Raw genomic sequence first — 25,272 nt, 5'->3', positions numbered from 1 at the left:
CAGTTAGATAACATCTACCTGTCAGACTGTATTAAATCTAAAAGGGTACCTAGGGGGCTCAGAATTTGGAAGTATCCTGTTGGCATAAATGTTAATTCACCTTTGTATAGACTTAATTGATTTATTTGATCGGACAGGAATTGAACTCATGGAGTTACTTATTTCTGATAACAGACGGATAATTCGTTTTTTGGAAACAGAGATTTTGCAGCTCAATACTAGTTTAGAGACTGACCACTCTTTTATGTCCTATACATAGGAATATTTAAAGGTGTTTAACTGAGTGGACAATTGTTAGAAAGCACAAAATCAGGAAACACAAAAAACTCCTTAGTACAAGTTAGAGTACAATGAGAATTGTGTGCATCCAAAACCTAAGGAGTTTAACCATAACAAAGTATTCAGAGTGTACAATGATGAGGGCATGTGATGGAGCATGTCAGAGCGTACAATGATGAGGGCACGTGATGGAGCATGTTAGAGCGTACAATGATGAGGGCACGTGATGGAGCATGTCAGAGCGTACAATGATGTGGGCAAGTGATGGAGCATGAACTAATTACCAGTCCTATCGCTACACGTGACAGGACCCTTTGAAAATGTATGCAATGATGATTTTTAACGAATGACAGATGCCCTCTACACAACATGTTCTGCAGAGCCCTTTTTTTGGGAAACAACAGCTGCATATCCCCAAACAACTGAGGTGAACAAAGGACAGAAGGAACAAAAAGCAGAATTAAATGGGACATTTTTAGAAGTTTATATAGCTTCCAGTGACTCACAATGTAATATTATTGTGAATCACGGGTTTAAATTATTTAACTATAGTCATTTTTCATTGGAAACCAAACATGTCTCGTTATTCAGAAAAAGGATGCAAGTGTATTCCTTCTTTTAAGCAGGATATTGTTAAACTGTTGGTTCATTTTACATTATATGTAAGCAGCTTAACTTGACCATGTTTTTTTTCTCTTCCAACCATATACCTGTTAAGAGAAAAAGCACATTTATGCCACCTAGTTGCCCAATAGAGTCTGTGTTTGAAACAATTTCTGAAAATTTTAGACAATTATTGAAAAACACTAAGAATTGTACTGACGTCTGCTGCGGTGGTACAGCGGTAGCGTTGTTACCTAACAGCAAGAGGTTCTCCAGTTTGATTCTCAGCTTGGCTTGGGAGTACCTTCTGTGTGGAGTCTGCATGTCCTCCCTTCGGTTGGGTAGCATTCGAAAGACATGCGTGCGTAAATAGGCATGCCTTCGTTGAAGGTTAGGCATCGAGCTGGCACCTCGGCGTTTTGTAAAAAAAAAATCTACTGCCAATCATTAGTGGACCGGCATTCCGCTGTGGTGACCCCTTACCAGGAAAAAGCCAAAAGACAAACAACAACTAAGAATTGTGCTGACAATTTGACGATAAATTAAAGATAACAAAAACATATGGGTTATGAAGCCAGATCAGGGTAGGGGACTCGTGATTATGTTTTTTTTTTATTTATGTATGCTAGTAAAATGTTGGATATATTGAATGACACCATTACATGCAGACAAGTATCTAGAAATGAGATTAACATTGCATATGCCAAAATATATTTTTGTCTTGAAGACTTAGTCAGTTAAGGGTTTATGTCCAATTAAGTTTTTGATTTTGTAAGAGTGGACAAACTGGTGATTCCTGCAATGTTTGGAATAACAAAAGTCCATAAGAAATTGCACAACCACCCCCTCCATTAACAAATAGTCTTAGCTAGTAAATCCAAAACAGAACTGCTGGCTATGTATGTTGATTTTCATAGTAAAAGTTTAGTTGAGAGGAAATACATATTCTTTAAGACTTGTGGCACTTATTGCAGCTGTTTAATTCTACTCCCTTTAATGAAAGTGCTTTCTTTATTGCTATCGACGTGATTAATTTGTTTTTCTTCATTCCACATGATGTTGGTCTGCAACATTTTGAAAATCTGCTACTGAAAGACAATTCCAAAACTTCTAATGATCTATCTATTATTTCATAACTTTGGAAATGGTATTAAAAAACAATTATGTTTATTCTGATGACGAATATTATCATCAATTGACAGGGATTGCTATAGGAGCTAGATGTGCACCCACATACACCAGCCTTGTACTCACTGACTGGAAACATAACAAGGTCTTTACCTCTCCACATTTTAAGAAAGTATTCCACTACTTTAGATTTTTAGATGATAAATTAATTTGATGTACTGATAACTTTTCACGTTTTAATGAGTTTCTATCTGAACTTAATACATCTACATGTTATCTAAGGTTCACATTTTTCAGTGGAAAGGATTTGATTAAATATCTGGGCAGAACAGCTGAAGGATGGTGTAGTGGTGTAGTGGTAGCATTGTTGCCTCACAGCAAGAGGTTCTCTGGTTTGATTCTTGGTTGGAGTGCCTTCTGCGTGGAGTCTGCATGTCCTCTCTGTGTTTGTGTAGGTTTATTCCATGTGCTCTGGTTTCCTCCCACATTACAAAGACATGTGTCTACAGTGTTTCTCCCTGGGCCTCTGCTGAAAATTGGCTTTGTTCCAAGTCAGACTTTCCTGGTTAATGAATGTTAAATAAAGATGATGTTCACAGGAAATACATTTATAGAAAAGGATACATACTCTAATTCCTTGTTACATTATGACAGCAGTAATCCTTTCTATAAAAAAATAAATATTATCAAAGGACAGATGGTTCATCTTTCCAGACTGGTATCATTGGATTGGACCTTTGATAGTGAGATAGATAAATTATGTAATATGTTTCTAGAAAGAAATTGTTCTGACTTTTTGGTGGAAGCAGTCAAGGATGATGTACTCTACGTAGAGGTGGAGGAGATAGATATGCTCCCATTTTAAGTAATAACAATAGCACACACAGTGAAGCAGTCCCTGTGATTAGTAGAGACAAAAGAAATTTGGATAAGAAAGGTACCATTATTATAAATTATAGTTACCAGGCACATGAACTCAAGTGAATTTTAAATAACACTTGGGACATTGTTTTTACAGTAGAACAAAAACAGTTTTAGGTTCACATAGGTTCATAGGTTGGTACTAGGCTATTGGCCCTAGGGCCTATACAAGCGTAGCCATAACAATTCCCTGGATATTTCTTCCCACAATATTTACTTCCCTGGACCCCTGTCTAGCAGGGTGACTGACGTGATCCCTGGGGTGAATTTCCTATCTCCCATCCAGTCATCAAGGTTCCTTTTGAAGAGGGCCAAGGAGGCACTCTGCTTGACATGTATGGGCAGTCTATTCCAGAGTCTGGGGAGTCTCTGGGTCAGAAATCTATCCTTCCAGCATGTTTTGTTCATTGTGATGACAAGGTTTAGATCCCTCTGAGGGACTGAGATTTCTTTAAGTGGAGCATGTCCAACACCTTAGGGTTTGACATGACCTTGTATGTTAAGCAGAGATCACCTCTGAGTAGACGATATGCCACAGAGTATAGCTGGAGTTTTTTTAGATGGTCAGCATATGGCATCTGCTTTAGGCCTGTGATTCTTTTAGTGAGGTATTTCTGCGGCCTTTCCAGGTGTTGCAGATGTCTTATGAGGTACATACCAAATGGGGCGTTGTACTCTATAATGGGTCTAATGAGGGATGAGTACAGTGGGACAATGACCTCCTTTTTTCTGGATGAAAAGCCCTTAGTGATGAGGTGTGCCACATAGAAGGATTTCCTGACTGTTGCAGTGATGTGTTTATCGAAGGTGAGACCACTGTCCACCTGTGTCACTAAGTCTCTCATCACACTTTTGGTATTTAGTGTACTGCCACCTATGTGGTAATTCATGGGTACATGGTTTTTCCCAAAGGGGATAGCTATACATTTCTTGGCATTAAGCTTGAGCCCATGACTCTGGCACCAAACATCTGTTTCTGTAAGGCCCTTTATTAGAATATCCACATAATCTGGGGATTCAATAGTTGCACCCAGTTTGCAGTCATCTGCGAACTTTGTTAGCCAGAGTCCTTTAGTGTTGGCCTGTACTTCAGAGAAGTAGATGCCAAACAAGAGCGGTCCCAGGACTGAACCCTGAAGTACTCCACTTGTCACTTGTCTGGAGATGGATTTGGAGTCAGCCACCTTTACAGTCTGTGTTCTGTCAATAATCCAGTTGGCAACCCATTGAGTGACGTAGGGGTTTATTCCCAGCTTAGCAAGTTTATCTATGATTCCAGAGTGGGGGATGATGTTGAAGGCAGCATTGCCATTCAGAGTCTTGACATAACTATAGAATGACTTGTGGTTGCCCTTGGAATCTTTGGCAATTTTATTTTTGTAACTAGCTTTGGAGGATTTTATGAGGGATCTCAGCTTCTTACTGAGGCTGGTAAGGGAGTTTATTGCATCCTGGGATTTTCTTGTTTTCTGCAACGGTTTCTTCCTTCTGTTGTATAGTTTGTTTATGGCAGGGGACCACCAGATTGGCTTCCTTTTTTTGGAGGAGAGCATCTTGGTTCTATTTGAGATGACACGATTCATGCAGAAGTGGATGTGCTCACACAGTGCCTTAGTGTAGGATTCAGCAGGACTCATCCCAAGATCACATATAGTAGAAGAGAAAATCTAAAAACATATTTGAAAGAAATAGTTTTAATAAAAGAGATGCTAGCCATTTAAGGGTGATGAAATGTGGGTTCTGCAAATATTGTAAATTTATTAATGATGGACCTTATGTCACAGTGGACGGTTATGATAAAATGCTCACATGTCCAGATATTGTAATTGTAAAACAAAACCGGTTATATACATCATCATCATGTATCTCCTGCCCCGCATTCTATATAGGAAAAATGACAAGGATGCTTAAAGAGTGTATATATGAACAGGAGTACAAGATTAAAAAATACATACCAACGAATGCACTGTTCAAACACATACTTCATTACCCAGGTATTAAAAGGTTTGTATCTATTATTACTGACAGAGTTAACATCATAGATAGGGGAAGCGATAGTGGCTTGCTGCTTGATCAGAAAGAGTTAAAATGACAATTACGTTTAAATGCTACTAGTAAATCTGCACTGAATGATATGTTATCCTTGAATTGTATTCTCAAATATAACATTATTTATTTTACAATTTTATTATTTGTAATAAGAATATATTTTGGTTAGTATCTGATATTCTATATCATCATCATCATCTTCTTTTGGCTTTTCCCTTTAGGGGTCCCCACAGTGGATAATCTGTTTCCAATTCTTTCTGTCCTCTGCATCTTGCTCTGTCACACCAACCACCTGCATGTCCTCTCTTACCACATCCATAAACCTTATCTTAGGCCTTCCTCTTTTCCTGTTACCTGGCAGCTTCATCCTTAGCATCTTTTTCCCAATATACTCAGCATCCCTCCTCAGCACATGTCCAAACCAATGTAATCTTGCCTCTCTGGCTTTGTCTCCAAACCTTGCAACCTGGGCTGACCCTCTAATATACTTATTCCTAATCCTGTCCATCCTCGTCACACCCAGTGCAAATCTTATCATCTTTAACTCTGCCACATCCAGCTCTAATTCCTGCATTTTGTCAGTGCCACTGTCTCCAACCCATATAACATAGCTGGTCTCACTATCCTCTTGTAGACCTTTCCTTTCACTCTTACTGGTACTCATCTGTCACAAATCACTCCTGACACTCTTCTCCACCCACTCCATCCTGCCTGTACTCTCTCCTTCACCTCTCTTCCACACTCACCGTTACTCTGAACTATTGACCCCAAGTATTTAAACTCGTCCACCTTCACCACCTCTACTCCCTGCATCCTCACCATTCCTCTATCCTCCCTCTCATTCACACACATATATTCGGTCTTAGTCCTGCTGACCTTTATTCTTCTTTCTAGAGCATATCTCCATCTCTCCAGGGTCTCCTCCACATGTTCCCTACTCTCACTACAGATCACAATGTCATCTGCAAACATCATAGTCCATGGGGACTCCTGTCTGATCTCGTCTGTCAGCCTGTCCATCACCATTGCAAATAAGAAAGGCCTCAGAGCTGATCCTTGATGTAATCCCACCTCCACCTTAAACATATCTGTCACTCCCACCGTAGTCCTCACCAATGTCACACTACCCTTGTACATATCTTGTACCACTCTTACATACTTCTATGATGCTTCCGACTTCCTCATACAATACCACAACTCCTCTCTAGACACCCTGTCATATGCTTTCTCTAAGTCTGCAAAAACACAATGCAACTCCTTCTGACCTTCTCTGTACTTCTCCATCAACACTCTCAGAGCAAACACTGCATCTGTAGTGCTCCTTCCTGGTATGAAACCATACTGCTGATCACTGATCATCACATCCCTTCTTAACCTAGCTTCCACTACTCTTTCCCATAACTTCATGCTGTGACTGACCAGTTTAATCCCTCTGTAGTTACTACAGCTCTGCACATCACCCTTATTCTTAAAAATCGGTACCAAAACACTTTTTCTCCATTCCTCAGGCATCCTCTCACTTTCCAAGATTTCATTAAACAATCTGGTTAGAAACTCCACTGCCATTTCACCTAAACACCTCCATGCTTCCACAGGTATGTCATCTGGACCAACAGCCTTTCCGTTCTTCATCCTCTTCATGGCTATCCTTACTTCCTCCTTGCTAATGCATTGCACTTCATGATTCAGTATCTGCACATCATCCAACATTCTTGATAGATAGATAGATAGATAGATAGATAGATAGATAGATAGATAGATAGATAGATAGATAGACAGACATAGATAGATAGATAGATAGATAGATAGATAGATAGACAGATAGATAGACAGATAGATAGACAGACAGATAGACAGACAGACAGACAGACAGACAGACAGACAGACAGATAGATAGATAGATAGATAGATAGATAGATAGATATACAGACAGACAGACAGACAGACAGACAGATAGATAGATAGACAGACAGACAGACAGACAGACAGATAGATAGATAGATAAATAGATAGATAGATAGATAGATAGATAGATAGATAGATAGATAGATAGATAGATAGACAGACAGACAGACAGACAGATAGATAGATAGATAGATAGATAGATAGATAGATAGATAGATAGATAGATAGATAGATAGATAGATAGACAGATAGATAGACAGATAGATAGATAGACAGATAGACAGATAGATAGACAGATAGATAATCACAACAGTTCATTTTTTACATTGTGAATTTCAATTTTTAGTAATTGCATTTCTTGATTAAGGTGATTTTCTGGGTGGTTACTGATTAATTAGGATGGCTATTTAATAAGCATGTTGTCCTGGTATTTTTTAATCAATGAATAAGTCTTTGGTTAGAAGACAAAAATGCAAAGATCAATTAAAACTATTCTGTTTTTTATTGTCATGTTTTTGAGCTTTACTTTTGGCATTTAGCTATATTGAACAGCCAAGTGAAGTTTCTTGCCGTGGTGGTCCGCTGGAGGAGTTTGGTGGATTCTGCTGTTTTTGCTGTGTAAGGAGTTTGCAACTGCTGCACGGTTACTTCTTATACACTGGTACTAGGATGGTTATTCTTCAGTCACCTGGGATACAGCTTTCTCTCCATACTGCTTTGACTATACTTTGCAGTCATTTCTACCCTACCTGACCTAACATCTTGCTCATATCTGCTGTGGCGTCATCTATGCCTGCTGCTTTCCTTGACCTATTTGTTTTTTCATAATAAGCTATGTCTTGGGCAGTACAGCTTCTTCAGGGTTTTCTTCATTCAGAAGCTGCTGGAAGTTTTTGTTCCATCTGCCTTTAGTGTCCTTTGGGCTTGTAAACAGGTTATTGCTAGCATCACTTATGAAAAGTGTCTGATGGCTATCTTTTTTATCTTTCTATCTCTGCCTTGTAGCTTGACAGAGTTTCTTTGTGCCATCGGCCAGGCCACTTGCCAGAAGCTGCTAAAGGGCCTCTGATGTCTTGTTTATTACTGTCTGGACTGCTCTCTCAGTCTCTTTGTAAGCCAACCAGTATTCCTTCTTAGCCTAGTCCATCGTTTCTCTCTCCCACTTTTTCATGCACTCCTTTGTTTTGCTGGATGTCTGCATTCCATCACCAGCTGTCCTCATGTACCTTACGTCCACACCTGGCGCTGTTGCACACCTGTCCTGCAGGCTGCACACATGCTGTTCTGAGATGCTGACATTCTTCTTCAGTTCTCCTGTTTCTTCTTCTTTTACCTGAGGTAATAAAGCTCCAAGTATTTCCTTGAACTCTTGTGCTTTCACTCCAGTCAAGGCTTCAACCTAGTCTATGTTGACCTTAGAGCCTTTTCTGACCACTGCTTGCAGCTGACTGTGGTAACCAGTGGTTTATGGTGTGGAGTGACTGTTTCACTAGGGATGATTTTCCAATCATAGATTATTTCACAGTGCCTTTTCCTTACCACTAGGATGGAGTCTACCTGAGTTGCATGCTGGCCACCCTTGTATGTGAACTTGTGGCTGTCTCTCTTGCTAAAACCATGTGTTGGACACCAGGAAGTCATTTTCTAGACATAAGTCTAGAATGGCCTGTCTATCTTTATTCATGTTAACCAACCCATGTCGACCTAGGCAGCTCTCATATTATGTTCTGTCTGTCCCAAATATGACCATTCCATTCCCTCATTATTAACACTGATTCTTATAGGTTCATAGGTTTATACTAGGCTATCTGCCCTAAGGCATTTATAAGCCTAGCCCAAATTTCTGTGGCTTACGCCACCCCTTATATGAAAAAATACTGTGCCCATTAGTTTGTTGTGCCTCTGTCCAGCAGTGACACAGAGATGATTCCCGGGATAAACCTACGATCTCCCATCCACAGGTCAAGATTTCTCTTGAACAGAGCCAGCGAGGTGCTCTGCCTCACATGGACCGGGATTTTATTCCACAGCATAGGGAGTCTCTGAGTGATAAATCTATTCCTCCAGCACATCCTATTTATATCCATGCTAAGGTTTAAGTTGCTTGCTCTAGTGGATTTGGTGGATTTGGATTTTTTGAGGTGGAGCATGTCCATTAATTCCGGGTTGGACATGGCCTTGTATGTCAGGCACATGTCACCTCTGAGCAGACGGTATGCAACTGAATAGAGCTGGAGTTTCTTCAATCTGGCAGCATATGATAGATTTTTGGAGTCCCTTTATCCTTTTGGTGAGGAACTTTTGGGGTCTCTCCAATTGCTTCAGATGTCGGGTGAGATACATCCAGAACGGGGCATTGTACTCGATCATTGGTCTGATAAGTGAAGAGTACAGGGGAACAATGACCTCACTAGATCTGGATGTGAATCCCTTCATGATCAGGTGGGCAATGTAGAAGGTCTTTCTAACCACTTTAGCAATGTGAGTGTCAAAAGAAAGGCCACTGTCAACCTGGGTCCCCAGGTCCCTGATAACCTCTTCTGTGCTTAGTGGATTGCCACCTATATGGTAGCTTGGGGTTACCTTGTTTTTCCCAAAGGGTATGACTATACATTTTTTGGCATTTAACTTCAGGCCATGGCTCTGGCACCAGCTATCTGTTTCCGTGAGTCCCTTCTGAAGGATATCCATGTCCGATGCACTTTCCACTATGGCACCCAGTTTGCAGTTGTCAGCAAACTTTGTCAGCCAAAGTCCTCCCATGTTGGCCTGTACTTCTGAGAAGTAGATGCCAAACAATAGGGGGCCAAGGACCGAGCCCTGTGGGACACCACTTGTGACCGGCTTGGAGTCTGACATAGCGCCAGCAACTCTAACCCTGTGGGTTCTGTCCTTAAGCCAGTTTGCAACCCATCTTGTGACATATGGGTTTACATTTAAGCTGGTAAGTTTTTCTACAATACCCGAGTGGGGTATTGTGTCGAAGCCTTGCAAGGTCAAGGTAGGCTGTATGGACTGCCTTTCCCTCATCAATGGCCTTGGTGACTGTTTCAAGAAGTCGACCAAGTTCAAAAGGCAAGATCTGCCCTTGACGCCAAACTGGGTCGGGTCCAATGTCTGCAAGTCCCTATATCTTTGTTTATGAGCTCCATTATGATCCTCTCCATAGCTTTGCAGACTAGACTTGTTAAGCTTATGGGGCGGTAATTACCAGGGTCTGTAGAGGCACCGCCTTTGTGGAGTGGGACCACAGTTGCCGTACGCCACTCCTTGGGCACGTATCCTGTGGTAAGGCTGAGATTAAACAGCTGCCTTATGTGTGGGTTTAATTCCTCATTTAGCTCATGTAGCACACAGCCGGGGACACCATCCGGTCCCATTGATGCTGTGTTTTTAGCTTTAGAGAGAGCAGCTCACACCTGCGCATTTGAGATGTCTGGGAGGCTATACTCCGCTGGGATAGTTATCTCTCCTTTAGGGGGGGAAAAGGGGGGTGAAGTTTGCACTAAACCTGTCTGCCAGTATGTTGGCAATGTCTGTGGGTTCAGTGATTTTTGTATCATTTTGGACTAATTCTGAGCATATCTGGGAGTTTCCACCCAGGTTCCTAACATAGCTGAAAAAGGCCTTATGATTGTCCTTTGAATCCATGGCAATTTTTCTCTCAAAATTGACCTTAGTTGATTTTATGAGTGCTCGTATTTTTTTACTAATAATGATCAGGGGTGACTTCCCTTTTATTGATTTTGTTCTATCATGTAATAGTTTTCTCCTCTTATTGTGAAGTTTGTTAATGGCTGGGGTCCACCAGACTGGACATTTGCCCTTTGTGGAAAGAGTCTTGGTTTTATTTGGGATTGCCTGATCCATGCAGTCCTGGAGGTGTTCATAGAAGGCATTTGTAAGGGCTTCCGCAGCTTGGGTTGTGGTTTCCACTGGCTCAGGGGCCTTGAAGGATACCACACCAGTCTTGAGTAGTGTGAAGTTTGCTTTAGAGAAGTTCTTCACTGTGGTCTTTTTTGTTTGGGGTGGGGGCGGGATGTGGATTTCCAGTGAGATTAGTTTATGATCTAGACCGGTCAACAAATGTAAAATAAATAAAAAATGAATAAATGATCAGATCTCACCAATGAGGGATATACTTCCGGTGTGGAGCATTTTGTCCCCATGTTTGTGATAATGAGATCTAGTATATTTTCTCCTCTCGTGGGAACAGTGACTAGCTGTTCCATGGCATTTGAATTTATGAACTCCAGGAACCATTGGGCTAGAAAGTTAGGGCTTGAGTAATGTTCCCAGTCTATATTCGGGTAGTTGAAGTCACCCAATATGATGGTGTTTGGAGATACATTTATACCCTCCAGTGTCTTCAGGAAGGCTGTGTGGGGTTCCTGAGTTTGAGAGGGTGGCCTGTAGCATGCTACAATTTGTAGAGCAGTTTTGCCTATGGTTAGTTGCACCTGGATGGTTTCGAAGATTATGCGTTGCCACCAACCTGGCGGTGTGGGTATCCTTTATGAATATGGATACACCCCCTCCTTTTGTGGTGTGGTCCGGGTTTTGGGGGCGGAATGCATGATATGAGGTAAAACCTAATAGTGCCGGGGTGCTCTCAGGAGCCTTGAACCAGGTTTCAGTTACAGCACAGACATCGATGTTCTCCATACTGAGAAGGGCCTCGAGTTCATGCATTTTAAGATTTAGACTTCTGGCATTGAGCAGCATTACCCTCAGTTTCTTCCCATTTTTTGTTTTCTAGGGTGGTAGGTTTAGAATTTGAGCCTTGCCTAAAAAAGGCACTATGGGGGTGACAAGAGCCTTAGCCAATATCCGGAATCCCAGGGGTGACAGGTGCAAGCCGTCCCTTGCGAAGCAGCGTGGCTTGTCAAGCATGTCATCCCAGGCAGACAGACACTGGATCCCCTTTGAATGACACCAGACATTAAGCCAATTGTTAAAGCTGATCATCTTGTCTCTATATTGTGGCATCATTCTTGGTGAAGGAAGGATACTGCTCAGGGTCAGGGTCATACCTGCCTGGGCTACATAATCAGAGAGCTCCTCTATGTCTCTTTCATGTAGTCCAGGGAGGTACGTCTTAGGTCGTTCACACCAGCATGGACAATGACTGTGTCATATTTGTACTTGCCGTGGAGTGACCCGAGTGCTTGTGTTATGTGGCAGATTCTAGCGCCCAATAGGCAGCTTACTGTGACCCTCTCCTTGTTCAGCCTGGTGAGTGGGACGTCAGTGTGTCTGACTATGGAGTCACCTATGACAAGTATGTTTGGTGTTGTATTTGGCCTTAAGGGCTGCGACTGCTTTGCACACTGCTTTTCTGGTTTATGTGTTGCTTGTGCAGTGCCTTGAGGTAGCAGTTGTTTGGGTGTCTGCTTTGGAGGCCTCTGCTGTTTAGGTAAATTTTTACTCAGAGCCACCGAGTATGTCTTTGTGTGTTTATGTGTTTGATTCAGTGGTGTGGTAGCATTATGTGAGGCTGGTTTTGTGGTGTGTGTAGTTGCCTTCTCCTCCTCTCTGGTCTTGCCAGTCCTGAGTTGAGAGAGCTCAGCCTCCAGTTTGGCTAAATAGCTGCATCTCTCGCAAGTATTTGTGTTATGTGGAGGAGGAGAGGGTTGTCTGTGTACATGAGGCAGTTATAACATTGCCTCAAGATTCCAAGATTCACCAGCTGGACCGGAGAGGAGATTGACAACTGACCTTTGGACATGTTAGAATAATATTGGGAATTCCTTAATAATTGAAAACAAGGGCCAGTGGGGAGTGAGGGTGTAGTGCTTTTAATTTTTAGTGCTGACTTATATAATTGCTTTAGTGAGCAAGTGCCAGGTAACTTGAGTGCAATGTGTTACAACTAACTAAATGCAAAAATGACAAACAGTAACTTTCAAGTGAAACAAGGAACTAGTACAGTAAGCAATGCAGATATCACTAGTGATCCACAGAAGCTGAGAAGCCGTGTATTAGGTGGAATTAGCTTCCAGGGAAATAACAAGCAAACAAACAACAAGCATATAAACAAAGCTAGATTCAGCAGGCCTGGATCTAGTCTATGCTAGAGCAAACAAGGTGTACCAATTTCAGTAAGATACAGTTCAAATATTCAGGCACTATAAACCTTTAACCAGAAATTCCCAGCTCAAAAGGGCAGAGTCCAGCCTCTTCTCCCACAAGAGTGCAGACCACAAACCTTCTTAATGTAAAATAACTGGCCTGAAGCCCAAGTGCCTAAACCAGAACTAATACCCTTGGACACTGGGCTCTCAATCAGCAGTTCCCAACTTAGAAGGATGAAAGCTACCTGTCCTGCCACCACAGTGCTTGCCACAAACCTTCGTAATGTAAAGCAACTGGTCTGAAGCCCAAGTGCTTAATCCAAAAGACTTAGAATGATAGCTACACTTTAATCAAGTTACAACCAAGCAGTAATAAATACAATTGAATACTTTAGAGAATGTCTGGATTAGTGCTCAAGTTACACAAACAAAGCTAGATCCAGCAGGCCTGAATCCAGTCTATGCCACAGCAAACAAGGCGCACCAACTTCGGTAAGAAGCAGTTCAGATATGCATGCACTATAAGCCTTTAACCAGAAATTCCCAGCTCAGAAGGGCAGAGTCCAGCCTCTCCTCCCACAAGAGTGCAGACCACGAACCCTCTTAATGTAAAATAACTGGCCTGAAAGCCCAAGTGCTTAAACCAGAATTAATACACTTTTAGAATAACAGACACTGAGCCCTCAATCAGCAGTTCCCAACCTAGAAGGACGTAAGCTACCTTTTCTGCCACAACAGTGCAGACCACAAACCCTCTCAGTGCAAAACAACTGGTCCGAAGCCCAAGTGTTTAAACCAAAAGGCTTAGAATGAGTTACACCAAGCAGTAATAAATACAATTGAGAATTTTTAAGATGATGCAAAAGTAAAATGAAGTAGGTAGAAACACAAGTACAGTAAAAGCAGATACATTTTTTTTTTTTTTTTTTTTATTTATCTGAACAAGTGCTGAGATCAAAGAAACAGATTTGAGTGCTGAAACTAGAAAACTGCCTAGTTATTCTTATTGCTCTACTTTATTTAGTAGGTCCTCTCAGCATTGTCTGAATATACTCTTCAGCTTGCATTGACAAGTCTGATGTGGGGTATATTGGCTGAGATTATGAATACTGCGTACATTTATAATAAATTCACAGAAACAGCACAGAAGAACCAGCAACTGGATTAGCGTACAAAAGTTTTAATCTCCGCTTTCATAAAAGCACTTCATCAGCATAAATAAAACACCCAATATATACAAAAGCATGTGACTAATTAACCAATAAATTCAATTACATCTTCATTACATCTTAAGGAAAAAACAACAGAACTACAATATTAGTAGCCCTTTAACTTCTTTTTTTTCTAAAACGCATTTGATGTTAATATGTTCATTTAAACCTGGTATAACATCCACCCCTAATTTTATCTTCCAACTTACTTCTCTTCTTTCTACTTGATTCCTAAAATTGCCCCCTTTTTATCCAAAGGGACCTGTTCTAAAACCATGAAAAGAAACTTATTAAACTTAGTACAAGATTTAGAATGTTTAAACAAGGCATGGTTTTCATCCCTTTTCTTAATAGCCCTTAGATGTTGTTGCATTCTATCTCTTAAGCGTCTAGTTGTCATACCCGCATTTTATGACAACTACGCCCATAGAGACACATCCATATTTCAAATTAAAATAAATAGTGAAATTCAAATGAGATAGTATCACGAAGGAACTTTCATAAAAATACCTGCAACTGGTACAACCATTACATTTATAAGTATCTTTATTTTTATTAGTATTGATAGTATTATTACAGGTGTTCACATTTTTATCTTTGTCTAATAATTGTTTTATACTACCAGCCCTAGTATTAACAAATAATGGACCATCACCTAATACCTGTCCTATATCCTTATGACTGCTGATAATTCTCCAATTCTGCTTAATAATATTTTTAATGCCTAGAGTGTCTACAGACATCTCCAAAGAACAACATGGTAATTGCTTAACAGTATTTTCATCTACTTTAGATTTTACTTTAAAACCTTCCTTCAATATCAGTGGGAACTTTACATGCCTTTTAGCAATCATTTCCTTTCTCCAACAAATCTGCTGGATAACCTGTTTCTAAAAAAATGAACTAGTGATATATTCAATCTCTTCTTTATTATCCCTGTATTTGCCCTGGCTGCTACATGTCCCTGGCCCCAGAGGATCTGTTCTATTCTCTCTACCTCCTATTCTGCATTAAGGGACCTGCCTTGTCATTAAGGACCCCTTTCATTTACTTTCAGCCATCCCAATGTCTTGCCAAAGAGACCTGCTGCCCCAGTACTTTTCCCAGTTACCAAAGGGATTAAGAAACTCTCTACCTCCTATCCTGCACCAAGGGACCTGCCTGGTCATTAAGGACCCCTTTCATTTACTTTCAGCCATCCCAACGTCTGGCCAAAGAAACTTGCTGCCTCAGTACTTTTTCCCAGTTACCAAAGAGATTAAGAAAGTAAGTTCCAACCTGGACCTAACTATTAAGCTGACTTATTTATTTGTATTTTACCTAGTATAGAAAGTAATTAAGCTACTGAGTCAGGAAGTCAGCAGCCATACTCCTCTCTATCCCTGTAGCAACTGCTAATTCCTGCTCTTGTAATCTATTATCTGAACTACCACTACCAGCTATCTTTATTACTAATACATTTGTTGTATTCTACTCTCTGCCCACTAGGTGGCACCCTAATCTAGCCTTGGGCTATAACTCTTACTCCACTTTCCCAACTATCATCTCAGAATACTTTCTCAAATTGCATCCTTTGACTAGTTGCTAATCTTCCTGTGGTATCATACTGCTCTTACCTTTTCTCTCCCCACCATCTAGCTATATTTTTTCTTCATTCCGCTACACTACCCTTCTCTACCTCATACCTACTTTACCACACTCCACTTACCTGTAACCATTTCAAATGCCTCAGTAATCTGCTGCTCTTAGATTATCTCTGTAGAATCTTCTTTTACCTGCTCTAACCCGCTCCATTCACCCTGCAGGCTCACTCCACTCCCCTACCCTACCCCCAATTACCACCTACCCACCCCCAGTGGTCCTACATTGATACTTCCAGAGCGACACTCCCTTCCCTGCTATCCAATAGCTGTCAAGTACTCATTACAGATCAAATACCTACACACCCACTCCCATACTGAGACTAATTCTGCTACCCCTTAAATATTACTTTACTCCAGACTCCCTCTCTACCTACCCCATAACTTCTGACTACATTCTATTATTTTCATCACTATGCCCTTAACTCACAGACCCAGATTTATAAGTCTATTTCTCTTACTTGCAACACTATCTATTCTTTCTATACCCTATATCCTTACATTTTATGAAAGCCTACAGTATACCACATCTCACCAACCCCTAAAACAAACATTAATATTAAGTAAGCTAGCCTTCCAAAGCCATTCAAACATAACATCTACCTCAACCTATCTCTTACCAAAATATAATAGGGTAGCCCATTTTACTTTATTCCATTATAGGAAATCACAAAATAATTGCTGTAAACTACTGAACCTTTCATATACTCTTCAAAGACATCCTCTCCTTCATGGTGACATTCGTCCCAACCCAGGACCAAACAGCAACACCCCTATAAACCCCTCCTACCTCATACATCTTCCCCTTTCACTCCCAGTAAAACCCCAAATTCTCTTCTCATAGCCCGTCTCAATATAAGGAGCATAAACAATAAAGTTATCCAACTACCCCCTCTACTAGATACACAATCATTTGATATATTATATTTAACAGAAACCTGGTTCAAACCAATAACAAAGGACAATGAAATAATCCCACCTGGTTATAACATCTTGAGATTAGATTGAACAACCAAAAAGGGTGGTGGGGTAGCAATTCTGTACAATTCTCAGTTACAGGTTACTTCTCTAGGAGTACAACCACCTCTAGATATTAATGTTGAAATCCTTATCTCCAAGCCCCAGGTCAATGCTAGTAAATATATATACATAATATGCTCCTACCTACCTCCAGGCAATAACATCAGCATCCTAGAAAGTATCCTCTGCTGGCTTTCTACATCCTTCCCACAGGAAACCATTGTACTCGGTGACTTTAATATAGACTGGAACACCTGTACCTCACACAAACCCACAACCCATATAAATCTCTATGGCTTTTCCCAAACAATTACCACCCCATACCAGAATCCATAAACCCAGTAGCAAAGGAAGTACCTCAGACTGGATCTTAACTAATAGCCATCCTCTCTCTTATAAATTAGGTATCCTTCCTGATGATATTAATGACCACTCAATTACCTATATATCTAGACAAAAAAACTTTATCCCAAACCAAACTACCTTTAAAACCACCCGGAATAAAAAATATTTGAATCCAGCAAACTTTCAAGCAGAGCTTCAAGCCTGTGACTGTTCACCCGTAAAGCACCTCTCACTTGATGAAGCAGTATCCTACTTTAACTCCAAATTCTTACAAATCCTTGAATTCTGTGCCTCCTCACACTCTATAAGAACTAGAAGTAAAGCAGCCCCATGGCTCACTAAAGAGACTAGGCAACAAATCTTTCTAAGAAATAAAATCTGGTTCAAATGGAGAAATACTAAAGACCCAGTTGATCATGAATACTTTAAACAGCTAAGAAATGCCACCAAAAATCAATACTTCTTGATAAAAAAAAACTATTACTTTAAACTCCAGCAAAAGCACCAACAGCAACCACATAAATATACTTTTACACCCAGGCCACTCCAAAACACCAACCCCATCAGGTCTCTCTCTTAACACTCCCAACCAGATTGCTGATGCTTTTGATACCTTTTTGCTGAAACTGTCCAGTCTCTAGCAAACACCTTACCACCTGTTAGCTCAACCCTCTCATCCTCCCTAGCAAGCATACCTTCTACCTTTTATTTAAAACCAATTCCTACATCCCTCATCTATACTGTACTTCATAAACTTAAACCATGTACTCCCTCAGCTGATCACCTACCAGCTGAATACCTTCAAACTGCAGCAAAAGTACTTGCCTATCCCGTTTCTATCCTAATTAATAGAACCATCACTGAAGGCTCCATTCCATCTCTCTGGAAAATCTATCACATTATACCACTTCACAAGGGTGGTAACTCAACTGAACTCTCTAACTTTTGGCCTATTGCCCTACTTTCTCCTCTAGCCAAAATCATGGAAAAATTATCCATCAACAACTTCTTGACCACCTTCTCCAAAATAATCTTCTAGCTGACTGTCAGCATGGTTTTAGACATTTCCATAGTACCACCACTGCTCTCCTATCCTTTACTGACTGCATAAATAAACATTGTAATAATAACATGCTCTCCTCTGCACTCTTCATAGACTTACCTAAAGCTTTTGATATGGTTAACCATCAAATACTTCTTAACATGCTCAAATCATTCTCACTTGACACACAGGCATTACAATGGTTCAAGTCCTACTTACATAATAGACAGCAGGCTGTCCTTTGGGATAATAACCTATCCAAATATCTCCCTATTAGCCTTGGTGTCCCTTGAGGCTCTATCCGTGGACATCTACTCTTCTCCATATTCATAAATGACCTTAGTATAAATCTACATCTAGCTACATGCATATAATGTGCAGACGACTCCACATTGATTTGTAAAGCCTCCTCTTCATCTGAACTCCAATCCATCACCCAAACAGTACTTAACCTAGTCAAAAACTCGTTCCAATAATGTTCCTTCCTCCTAAATTCCAAAAAACAAAACTATTGCTATTTACTCCAACTCTTAAATCCTCCCCAATAGATTTCCCTATTACATCCAACAATGAATGCGATCATAGCTCCTGAACCAACTACCAAACTCCTAGATGTAATAATTGACCACAACCTTAACTTTGACTTGCATATCAGCTCTATTATTAAAACAGTAAACAGAAAACTTGGTTTCTTGTATAGGATAAAACCTTTCCTCACCTCTGAAGCCAGAACTACCATTTCCCATACCCATCATTATCTCTACCTTCCTCTATGCCTCCCCATTTATACTAATATTTCCAAAAGCAACCTTAATAAGCTAACTACTTCTTATAACAATATTGCCAGATTTGCCACTGGCTCCCTGTTTAGAACTCACCATGGTCTAAATCCCAAACATCTGGGATGGCTAGAACTGCAAAGCCAGCTAGAATTTCAACAACTCACCATCACCCATAAGATTCTGTACCATCCTAGTAATACTCCTATGCTCAGTAGCCTCATCTCCCCCTATATAAATCTTGCACCATTTGCTCAGCAAATAAATTACTAGTTACCATCCAAAAATCCCACAACAAAGCAGGTGATTCTCTTTTGTCAAATTCTGTGGGGAAGATTTGGAACAGGCTTCCCAGCAAACTTGCATCACTGTCATCATTACCACTCTTCAAAAAGCAACTAAAAATCCTCCTAAAAACACAATGGCTATGCCCATGTACTAACCCTGACTAACACTCCCCAGTACAACATTATTGTATACCTCTCCCACAAAACCCATAATATGGGATTAGTAATCCTTCCCTTACTCCCATTTAGTCTCCTACTCCCAGGGAACTATCACTGAGTATGTTCTTTGTAACATTCATTCCGCTGTGAGCAGAAGTCTTCCAGCTTGTATACAGACCAACTATCTTTTTACTATGAGTGTAATATTTGTTTTAAGTGTATATATCGAAACTTTCTTGTTTTTAGAGATATATTTTTCAAGAAAACCTGAATACTTAATTTCAATATGTACTTTCCTTCCTAACATACCTTATGTTGAATGTGAAACCCTTTACCATGTAAATAGTACTGTATTGCTTTGTTAAACTCTGTAGTCACTTTCTGTAAAATTAAGTTCTTTGATGAAAATCTTCATGAATAATGTATTGAAATATTTTTTGAGTTTTTGCTGTCCTGTTTATTAGCTTAATGTGCAGCTTATCTCCCCAGGCCTCTACTGAAAATGGACATGTATCCTGTTGGACTAGCCCGGTCAACAAATGTAAAATAAAATAAAATAAATAAATAAAATATATCATCCTCACTAATCATACGTGATGCTCTAATAAATTGTCCTCTTGTAACATTCCGCTTAATATAGTCCAGATGATTACTTAACCAATACAGTAATTATTGGAAAATGTACTTTTCCTAAAAATAGTACTAAGAAAACTGCCTGACATGTTTTCACATTTAAGTTTGATATCCAAAAAATTAATCTCATATCCAGAACAACCAAAAGTAAATGACAAGAAATGTAATGTCTTATTCAATGATGTTATAAAAATATTAACATCAATATCACCCTTATTAATAAAAAAACAGGTTGTCCACAAATCTGCTGTAAAACAAAATATTCACAAAACTAACCCTTGTTGGTAGAATTTCACGTTCCTGTATTTACCCATTTACATCATTTTAGGGACAGATTCATCACCCAGAGACTCCCTATGCTGTGGAACAAAATCCCGGTACATGTGAGGCAGAGCACCTCTCTGGCCTTGTTCAAGAGGAATCTTGACCAATGGATGGGAGATCGCAGATATACCCCAGGGATTACTTCAGTGTCACTGCTTGACAGAGGCACAGCAAAATGATAGGCATAGTTTTTATTCAAACTAAAGGGGTGGCGAAAGCCACATAACTATGGGCTAGGCTTATAAATGCCCTTGGGCAGATAGCCTAGTATGAACCTATGAACCTATGAACCCTGCAGTCTGGTTGCCAGGAGCCTATCACTAATTTTTATCACATCCCCTCACTGTCTTCTAAAGACTCTCACTTGCCACAATTGCAACACCATTTCTAGTCTCTCCTCCCCATGAAAAGTAGAATTTGGATCCTAAGCCAAGTGGCTTTGTTGCACCTTCCTTCCATCTTGTCTCCTGGACAAGATGTCCAGCCTCCTCCTTACCATCATGTCATCCATGCTGTCACTCATCTTGTCTCCTGGATGGCATAGGATGTCTAGCCTCCTTCTTACCATCATGTCATCCTTTCTGTCAGCGATTTTGTCTCCTGGATACACAGGATGGCCAGCCTCCACGTTATCATCATGTCACCCATGCTGTCAGTCATCTTGCCTTTGTCTCCCTGGATGCATAGTATGTCCAGCCTCCCTCCTTACCATCATGTCATCCATGCTGCCAGTCATCTTGTTTCCTAGATACAGAGGATGTCCAGCCACTTCCTTACCATCATGTCATCCATGCTGTCAGTCATCTTGTCTCCTGGATACATAGGATGTCCAGCCTCCTCCTTACCATCATGTCATCCATGCTGTCAGTCATCTTGTCTCCTGGATACATAGTATGTCCAGCCTCCTCCCTTACAATCATGTCATCCCATGCTGTCCAGTCATCTTGTCTCCTTCATACATAGGATGTCCAGCCTCCTCCTTACCATCATGTCATCCATGCTGTCAGTCATCTTGTCTCCTGGATACAGAGGATGTCCAGCCTCCTCCTTACCATCATGCAATCCATGCTGTCAGTCATCTTGTCTCCTGGATACATAGCATGTCCAGGTTCCTCCTTACCATCATGTCATCCATGCTGTCAGTCATCTTGTCTCCTGGATACATAATATGTCCAGCCTCATCCTTACCATCATGTCATCCATGCTGTCAGTCATCTTGTCTCCTGGATACATAGGATTCCAGCCTCCTTCTTACCATCATGTCATCCATGCTGTCACTCATCTTGTCTCCTGGAAACACAGGATGTTCAGACTCCTCCCTTTAATTAAATACAATTGAGAATTTTTAGATGATGCAAAAGTAAAATGAAGTAGGTAGAAACACAAGTACAGTAAAAAGCAGATACATTTTTTTTTTTTTTTTATTTATCTGAACAAGTGCTGAGATCAAAGAAACAGATTTGAGTGCTGAAACTAGAAAACTGCCTAGTTATTCTTATTGCTCTACTTTATTTAGTAGGTCCTCTCAGCATTGTCGAATATACTCTTCAGCTTGCATTGACAAGTCTGATGTGGAGTATATTGGCTGAGATTATGAATACCATGTACATTTATAATAAATTCACAGAAACAGCACAGAAGAACCAGCAACTGGATTAGCGTACAAAAGTTTTAATCTCAGCTTTCATAAGCACTTCATCAGCATAAATAAAACACCCAATATATACAAAAGCATGTGACTAATTAACCAATAAATTCAATTACATCTTCATTACATCTTAAGGAAAAAACAACAGAACTACAATATTAGTAGCCCTTTAACTTCTTTTTTTTTCTAAAACGCATTTGATGTTAATATGTTCATTTAAACCTGGTATAACATCCACCCCTAATTTTATCTTCAACTTACTTCTCTTCTTTCTTGATTCCTAAAATTGCCCCCTTTTTATCCAAAGGGACCTGTTCTAAAACCATGAAAGAAACTTATTAAACTTAGTACAAGATTTAGAATGTTTAAACAAGGCATGGTTTCATCCCTTTTCTTAATAGCCCTTAGATATTTGTTGCATTCTATCTCTTAAGCGTCTGGTTGTCATACCCAGCATTTTATGACAACTTCAGCCCATAGAACACATCCATATTTCAAATTAAAATAAATGGAAATTCAAATGAGATAGTATCACGAAGGAACTTTCATAAAAATACCTGCAACTGGTACAACCATTACATTTATAAGTATCTTTATTTTTATTAGTATTGATAGTATTATTACAGGTGTTCACATTTTTTATCTTTGTCTAATAATTGTTTTATACTACCAGCCTAGTATTAACAAATAATGGACCCACCTAATACCTGTCCTATATCCCTTATGACTGCTGATAATTCCTCAATTCTGCTTAATAATATTTTAATGCCTAGAGTGTCTACAGACATCTCAAAGAACAACACAGTAATTGCTTAACAGTATTTTCATCTACTTTAGATTTTACTTTAAAACCTTCCTTCAATATCAGTGGGAACTTTACATGCCTTTTAGCAATCATTTCCTTTCTCCAACAAATCTGCTGGATAACCTGTTTCTAAAAAAATGAACTAGTGATATATTCAATCTCTTCTTTATTATCCCTGTATTTGCCCTGGCTGCTACATGTCCCTGGCCCCAGAGGATCTGTTCTATTCTCTACCTCCTATTCTGCATTAAGGGACCTGCCTTGTCATTAAGGACCCTTTCATTTACTTTCAGCCATCCCAATGTCTTGCCAAAGAGACCTGCTGCCCCAGTACTTTTCCCAGTTACCAAAGGATTAAGAAACTCTACCTCCTATCCTGCACCAAGGGACCTGCCTGGTCATTAAGGACCCTTTCATTTACTTTCAGCCATCCCAACGTCTGGCCAAAGAAACTTGCTGCCTCAGTACTTTTCCCAGTTACCAAAGAGATTAAGAAAGTAAGTTCCAACCTGGACCTAACTATTAAGCTGACTTATTTATTTGTATTTTACCTAGTATAGAAAGTAATTAAGCTACTGAGTCAGGTCAGCAGCCATACTCCTCTCTATCCCTGTAGCAACTGCTAATTTCCTGCTCTTGTAATCTATTATCTGAACTACCACTACCAGCTATCTTTATTACTAATACATTTGTTGTATTCTACTCTCTGCCCACCAGGTGGCACCCTAATCTAGCCTTAGGCTATAACTCTTACTCCACTTTCCCAACTATCATCTCAGAATACTTTCTCAAATTGCATCCTTTGACTAGTTGCTAATCTTCCTGTGTGGTATCATACTGCTCTTACCTTTTTCTCCCCACCATCTAGCTATATTTTCTTCATTCCGCTACACTACCCTTCTCTACCTCATACCTACTTTACACACCTCACCTTCCTGTAACCATTTCCAAATGCCTCAGTAATCTGCTGCTCTTAGATTATCTCTGTAGAATCTTCTTTTACCTGCTCCTAACCCGCTCCATTCACCCTGCAGGCTCCCTCCACTACCCTACCCCCAGTACCACCTACCCACCCCCAGTGGTCCTACATTGATACTTCCAGAGCGACACTCCCTGCTATCCAATAGCTGTCAAGTACTCATTACAGATCAAATACACACCCACTCCCATACTGAGACTAATTCTGCCACCCCTTAAATATTACTTTACTCCAGACTCCTCTACCTACCCCATAACTTCTGACTACATTCTATTATTTTCATCACTATGCCCTTAACTCACAGACCCAGATTTATAAGTCTATTTCTCTTACTTGCAACACTATCTATTCTTTTCTATACCCTATATCCTTACATTTTTTATGAAAGCCTACAGTATACCACATCTCACCAACCCTAAAACAAACATTAATATTAAGTAAGCTAGCCTTCCAAAGCCATTCAAACATAACATCTACCTCAACCTATCTCTTACCAAAATATAATAGGGTAGCCCATTTTACTTTATTCCATTATAGGAAATCACAAAATAATTGCTGTAAACTACTGAACCTTTCATATACTCTTCAAAGACATCCTCTCCTTCATGGTGACATTCGTCCCAACCCAGGACCAAACAGCAACACCCCTATAAACCCCCTCCTACCTCATACATCTTCCCCTTTCACTCCCAGTAAAACCCCAAATTCTCTTCTCATAGCCCGTCTCAATATAAGGAGCATAAAATAAAGTTATCCAACTACCCCCTCTACTAGATACACAATCATTTGATATATTATATTTAACAGAAACCTGGTTCAAACCAATAACAAAGGACAATGAAATAATCCCACCTGGTTATAACATCTTGAGATTAGATTGAACAACCAAAAAGGGTGGTGGGGTATCAATTCTGTACAAATCTCAGTTACAGGTTACTTCTCTAGGAGTACAACCACCTCTAGATAGCAATGTTGAAATCCTTATCTCCAAGCTCCAGGTCAATGCTAGTAAATCTGTACATATAATATGCTCCTATCTCCAGGCAGTAACATCAGCATCCTAGAAAGTATCCTCTGCTGGCTTTGTACATCCTTCCCACAGGAAACCATTGTACTCAGTGACTTTAATATAGACTGGAACACCTGTACCTCACACAAACCCACAACCGATATAAATCTCTATGGCTTTTCCCAAACAATTACCACCCCATACCAGAATCCATAAACCCAGTAGCAAAGGAAGTACCTCAGACTGGATCTTAACTAATAGCCATCCTCTCTCTTATAAATTAGGTATCCTTCCTGATGATATTAATGACCACTCAATTACCTATATATCTAGACAAAAAAACTTTATCCCAAACCAAACTACCTTTAAAACCACCCGGAATAAAAAATATTTGAATCCAGCAAACTTTCAAGCAGAGCTTCAAGCCTGTGA

Source organism: Protopterus annectens, chromosome 3.part1 (assembly GCF_019279795.1).
Source record: "Protopterus annectens isolate FY-2018-M chromosome 3.part1, PAN1.0, whole genome shotgun sequence".
In the NCBI taxonomy this organism is placed as follows: Eukaryota; Metazoa; Chordata; order Ceratodontiformes; family Protopteridae; genus Protopterus; species Protopterus annectens.
The sequence above is the reverse complement of the archived record's forward strand: the minus strand, read 5'-3'. Positions refer to the sequence as shown.